At 30.1% G+C, this 7,039-nt stretch overlaps 1 pseudogene; it reads left to right on the top strand.

The window, feature by feature from the left end:
- The first annotated feature begins 3,191 nt into the window (after window positions 1-3,191).
- LOC108825016 (ubiquitin domain-containing protein 7SL RNA2-like) lies at window positions 3,192-6,549 on the top strand (annotated as a pseudogene).
- Window positions 6,550-7,039: the final 490 nt, after the last annotated feature.

Genomic DNA, 7,039 nt, shown 5'->3' with positions numbered 1-7,039 from the left:
TTGCCATTAAACAAAAGCATATAAGAGCATCACAATGTGATTGGTGTTATCGTTTATTCTCTCTGTTTTTTTTCTAAAAAGATTGATGTTTAATATACACTAGATCTTGATCCGCACAATTATGCGGGTACATATTTTACAGTATATACCTAGTTATACAAACATTAGAAAGTTAAAATTTTATGGTTCCAGTTTTATTACTTTTGTTTATTATTTAAACTATGTATTTCATTATTGTGTCGTATAATAGTGTGATTATTGTGTCGTATAATAGTGACGTTCATAAAATATTGTGAACAGTAAACATTATAGTAAGATTTTTACAAATATATATATACTTTTGTAATTTAATAATTTGTGATTTAATGATAATGTATCATTCTTAAATACACAGAATAACTCATGCGGTGATCACTATATAATTATACTGTATTTGTTAAATTAAATATCAAGAAATTTTGGGAAAAGTATTTAAAATATACTTCAATACAAAATATATATTATATAGATTATATTATGTTCTTTATTTATTCAAAAACCCGTAAAATTAAACTATAAATAATTCTAATAAGTTTTCTTAACAAATTAATAACAATCATACAAAATCCAAGAATAAATATTAATTTTACTTTGGGCTATAATAATCTATGATTCAAGATAAACCCATTATTTTTTCTTTAATATAGTGCTATCTATGTTTACAAACAACATTATATATTTTTTACTACTATTCTTGTTTCCAAACATTTTCAAAATGTACTTGTATTTTAATAAGATAAATACAAACAAATTAAATAAAAAAACATTTAATTTTGTATATTTTTTAAAACCTAATAGTCACAACTTTTTTTTTGGCAACACATTTTCTTATTAAAACAGCCAAGATATTAGATAGTTCTTTTGTCTCTGTGTAGCTTCTTTAGCCATTACATCAACATTTCTAGTTAAAGATCTAGGTACATTATGAAAAGTAAAACTTAATTGTTTGACCATTGCCACAATGTCTCATATCATAGAGGATGCCTCAGTGCTACGGACTAATTTGAAGACGGTTTGTTCAGCCATTTGCTGATGTAGCTCATTTCTAAGTTGTTTGCAGTCATAAAAGCCACATGCTTATATCTCAGCTTCCATATTTATTGAACCGCCATAAGAAGAGAGCATGCTCCAGTTTCTAATGGAGAGTTTGTGGGCTTAATTGAAAAAGAGGCATGAATTTTATGGATGCCTTCTTTACTGTATAAGGACCATCCAATCCCTCTAACCTCTTTCTCATAGAAGCCAAGCAAGGGAGTACCTCCTGTATGGTTGTAGCTTTTGAGATTGTATCCTTATCCGATTGAATGTTTTCATTTTAAGCTGGAGCGCCTCTCTTCATTGTTGACATTCACGCAGTGCTCCATGTATGATCTGCAAAATACGCTGTCTATTTTGCTGAAAAATCAAGTCATTCCTCATTGAGTATCTTAAAAGTAGTGGGATACAGGGACCATATTTCTTTAGACACTCTACATTGGAACATCATATGATTAAGAGTTTCATTTTTCTCTCCACATATTTGGCACCAATCATCTGTTTTTATGCCCTCTTCTTTAGATTGTCTGCAACAGGTAAGCTGTTATGAGCAACTCTCCACCAGAATGTCTTTACTTTTGGAGGAAAGTTTAGTTTCCATATCTCTGAGAAAACTTTTTTAACTTCCTCGGATGTTTCTGTTGCCTCAGAATCTTGTTGAGCTTCTTGAGTTGTGATATGTCTTTGTAAGTGGTATCTAGACTTAACACTGTAATGACCATCTTTTGTGTATGACCAAATAATGATGTCACGTTAATGGAAGAGGCTAGGTCGTATGCGTAGAATATTATTTGCATCCTGGCCATTAAACAGATTCCTAATTAGCTGAACATTCCATTCCGTAGTATTTTCAGTAAATAGCTCACATACATGGAGCTGAGGACAATGAACTGATGTTGTAATAGTAGCACTTGTAGCAGGCTTTGAGCCTAACCATTGATCCTTCCACACACAAATATCCTTTCCATTGTCTACCACCCGTTCAATCCCTTTTCTAAGCAGATTTTGTCTGTACAATGCAATTTGAAAACATCATTTAATTTAAAATAAAAAAAATTTCAAAACATCATATATAATTAAACAACGGATGAAGTTTTAAACAAAGAGACATTAGAGCATCACTATGTGATTGGTGTTACCATATAGTAAGTGAGATTATATGTATATTTCAAGATTTGCAAAAATACATTACAAAAACCATAAACACTCACTTAAATTGATTGTTCCAAAGATTGAAAGTTCATGTATCCATGACCATGAACCAGAACACATATTTGTATTTCATATTTCAAGAATGGAAAGAATATAATTCTTTTGTCGACCAGAGAAGAGAAGAATAAATTCAATTCTCTTCCAAAAATAACAAATTGAAGAAGGAACATAATAAAAATCCCATGCAAATAGGTCATTATTTAAAGCATTACAAGTGAAACTTTATTACAAAAACTCATAAGTTGACATCGTCTTCTATCTCTCTCTATCTATTTTCATTCGAGTAACACTAGGGTGAACTTGTAAGTTTACCAACCAATAATATTTTGTTATTTCATATTCAATATTAAAAAAATTTGTCAAGTTATATTATATTCTTAAAATTAAAAGATAAAAATAAATAAAAAATAATAGTAGTTACAAACAAAAAAAATTTAAAAAAAAATTTAGTACCATCAGCAAAACACTAAACCATAAACTCTAAATCATAAACTCTAAACCTTAAACTCTTGGTAAACCTTAAACCTTTGGATAAATCAGTGATTTAAAAAAAAACTTTTTGACACAACATCAAAACACTAAATCCTAAACTCTTGGATAAATCATAAACCCTATGATTTAAAATTTATCAAAGGGTTTAAGATTTAGTGTTTTACTGACGATATTAAAAATATTTGAAAAAAGTTTTTTTTTTGTTTGCAACTACTATTATTTTTATCTTTTAATTTTTAAAAATATAATATAATTTGACAATACTTTATTTCTTTTTCTGAAAAATAATGAATATAAAATAATGAAATATTATTAGTTGGTGAACATACATATTTACTCGAGAGGTGAACCAAGAATTACTCTTTTCATTCTTCCTCATTCTCCACTGATCTTGAAACACCACTGAAATACAAATGGATCTGATCTTCGAGACTCAGAAAGGTTCAGAATTCTCCATTGAATCGGTTACTTTGATACGGCTTTAGATATCAAAGAGAAGATTGAGAAGTATCCACGTATCCCTATCCCCAAACAAACCCTTGTCTTCGAAGGCAATGTTCTTATCACAATATTGAACAATGTGATCTCTTCAACAACTCTCGCCTCCATCTCTTCATCTCTTCTCCTGGTAACAATGACCAAAACCGCATCAAACAACAGTTCAAAACCGAGCAGTCCCCACAGCCAAACTCAACAGAAACAGATCATCAACATCATCAACTGTCATCAAGATTCCAGCAACAACAACAAAAAGAAGGTGAAGGTTATAATTTTGGTGCTGAAATGCTGGACCATGAAGATTCCAGTGAAGGTGAACGTAGATGATAATGTTGCAGAGACGAGGAAAGATCTGGCCAAGATTCAACAGAGGTTTGAGTTAAACCTGCCTCGGGAAGGTTATTTCTTCAAACAGAATGTAATGGATGATGACCGGTCATTCCGGTGGCATTGTGTTAAAATTGGTGATATAATTGAGCCAGTGACGAAGCCAAATTTTTTTTATAATGGGTGCACCAGCATAAATAAATATTAAAAAAATATTCGAAAACATTAAAATAAAATACTAAAACAATATTTTATAAATTCATTCTTCTTTCACTCATTGCTTGAAATCGGATCAACACTTCTTCTTTCGTGACATCGTCAAGCAATTCTTTTTCGATGAAACAGATGAGATAATCACTCAGAAAATGATCCCCTATTCGATTTCTTAGAGCTGTCTTCACTAACTTCATCCCTGAGAAATATCTTTCAATACTTGCAGTAGCAACCGGCAAAGTCAAAACCAACTTCAAAACACAAACAGAAAAACTAGATTATTTCGTTGACAAAAAAAAAAATTAGATTATTTACCAGTTTTGTTTGATAGACAAGAGAAGAAAAATTCTGTAGAATTGATAGTTTGAACTTTGCAGTTTTAGAAGAAACGTTACGGATTAGAAAATTGTTACGAATGTTAGGGTTTTTAATAAAAAGTAATGAATATATAATTGGGCTGCAGAACAAGTTTTAATTTTTAATGGGCTAAACTACTTTGTCTTTTTCTTATTTACCTTTGGACTAATCTAAACGTAAATGTTAATGGGTGCATAATCAAAATTCTTTAACCATTACATTAATTTACCAAAAAATAATGGGTGCCTGTGCACCCCCTATCCATACAGTAGCTTCGCCCCTGAATTGAGCTATCCGATGGAAGTGTTTCCGGTGAAACAATACTTAGATACACCCCTGTGGTGAACTTAAGAATTCACCTCTTTCCTTATTCTAATCAAGTTACTATATAGAGATTAATTACACATAAATAAATAAATAATAAACTTTTAAAATATTAAATAGCTAAAAAAATAATAACGAAAATTTTAACCTTAAACTTTAAATCATAAATTTTAAACCCTAAATCTAAACACAAACCCTAAATCCAAATTTTAAACTCAAATCCTAAACCCTAAACCAAAAAACAAACCTAAATTATATATCCTAAATTCTAAATCTAAATTCAAATCCTAAACTCTAAACCCAAACCGTAAACCCTAAACCCAAACCGTAAATTATAAACCCAAACTCTAAACCTAAACCCTAAACCTTAATCTCAAATTGTGAACCACAAATCCAAACTCTATACCCTAAAAGTTTGGGTTTATAGTCTAGATTTAGGTTTAGGGTATAAGTTTGGGTTTAGGGTTTAGGATTTAGGATATATAATTTAAATCTAGGGTATATAATTTAAATATAGGTTATAGATTTGAATTTATAGTTTAGGGTTTAGGGTTTGATTTTAAAATTTGGGTTTAGGGGTTGTGTTTAGATTTAGGGTTTAAAATTTATGATTTAAGGTTTGGTTAAAAAATTTGTTATTATTGTTTTTAGCTGTTTTAGTATTTTAAAAGTTTATATTTATTTATTTATTTATTTATTTATTTATGATTCATTAATCTATATATGGTAACTTGATTAGAATAAGGAAAGAGGTGAATTCTTAAGTTCACCCTAGAGATGAACTTAAATATTTATCTTTCCGGTGGCTCTTAATGGGTCGGATGTAACTTTTTTTTTGGTGTGAACATGTCAAGATCAGATTTATCTTTTTTTTTCCAAAGAGACTGCGTTTCAGCCATTTATGTTTCTTAATACACCAAAATGTTTATGTATGACCATCTGTAACTGTTAAAATCTGAATCTTCATGTTTCAACAATGCGGTAATCTATTCTATTAAAACAAAATCATATTTTTTTATCTATGGTTAACAATTGTTCTTTTTTTTTTTTGGACCAAACAATTAGTATATCTCTTAACAAGTTTATATAAAATATATGCAAAATAAAAAAATTGTGAAGAATTCAACAGAAACATCCTACAAAATAGTAATTTGTGTATTATGTTCACCAACGTATTATTACTCTCTCCGTTTCATATTAAATATCGTTTTAACTTTTAAATTTTGTTTCACTTATAATTATAAGTGTTTCAAGACAAATATTAAATGTTTTTTTCCAATTTTTACTTTTATTTTTAGCTCATTAATTTATAAAATCAAACAAAAACATGTATTAAATAAGGGTAAAACAGAAAATTTAATCATTTTCTTAATCAGTATGGAAAAATCTTAAACAACACTTATTATGAAATAGAGAAAAACTATAATGTGCATTAAAAATTGGAAACGAGTAAAGAAACCCTGAACTTTTCACAAAACATTTAAAAACCCTCACTTTTGTTAATGGGATTTAAAACTCTGACCTTATAAAATAATTATAAATGCACCCTACGTTAACAAACCGTGAACTGATTAACGGTAACAAAACGCAGTATTTGAGTAGATAAAAAACCCAACATATGTAAGGTTTTGTGACAAAGTCATGCAAAATCTGAAATAATATAGCTGAGAAAACATGTAGCTTTATACTAATAAAGCTGAGAAAACATGTGATTTATACAAATGGATCTGATCTTCGACCAAAACCATGTGAAAAAACTCTAAATCATAAACTCTAAACCCTAAACTCTTCATCGTTTATCCTTGAAACAACGACCAAAACCGAAGCAGGCAAGAGTTCAAACCCGAGCAGTCTCCATATCCAAACTCAACAGAACAACAGCTCATCAACTGTCATCAAGATTCGAGTGTGATGATGTCGGGGAGTTCCAGCAACAACAAGAAGCTGAGGGTAATGGTGGTGCTGAAATGGGGGACCCATGATTCCAATGGAGGTGATACCGTTGGAGAGCTGAGGAAAGAACTGGCTAAGACAAAAAGAGGTATGAGTTAAACCTGCATGAAGGTTATTTTTTCATGTACGAGCAGAATGTAATGGATGATGACAGGTCATTCCTGTGGCACCATGTTGGTCAGGATGATAAAATTGAGATTTTCAGTGGAACTGTTTCCGGTGGTTCTTAATGGGTGTCGGATGTAATCTTTTTCCAAAGTGGCTGCATTTCAACCTTTTCATGTTTCATCGTACACCAAAAAAGCTTATGTATGAGCATTTGTAACGTTTAAAGTCTTATCGAAGCTCTAGAAATACTCGAACATATACTGTAGGGTGTATTAAAAAAATCAGATACTATGCCATATATTGTATGGTGTTCCAAGAACATGTCCATCTGTTTTGTTAGAAAAAAAAAAACATGTCCATCTGTTTGGATATTCTAAAAGGTATCTAACAAATAAAGTTATGATCTTGTAAAAAAATCAAATCACATATTTAAATAGAAAATATTAACCAGTAATAAAGTAACAGTTGGCAAGAAAAGTTA

This window comes from Raphanus sativus, chromosome 9 (assembly GCF_000801105.2).
Source record: "Raphanus sativus cultivar WK10039 chromosome 9, ASM80110v3, whole genome shotgun sequence".
NCBI classification, from domain to species: Eukaryota; Viridiplantae; Streptophyta; class Magnoliopsida; order Brassicales; family Brassicaceae; genus Raphanus; species Raphanus sativus.
The sequence above is the reverse complement of the archived record's forward strand: the minus strand, read 5'-3'. Positions and strand labels throughout refer to the sequence as shown.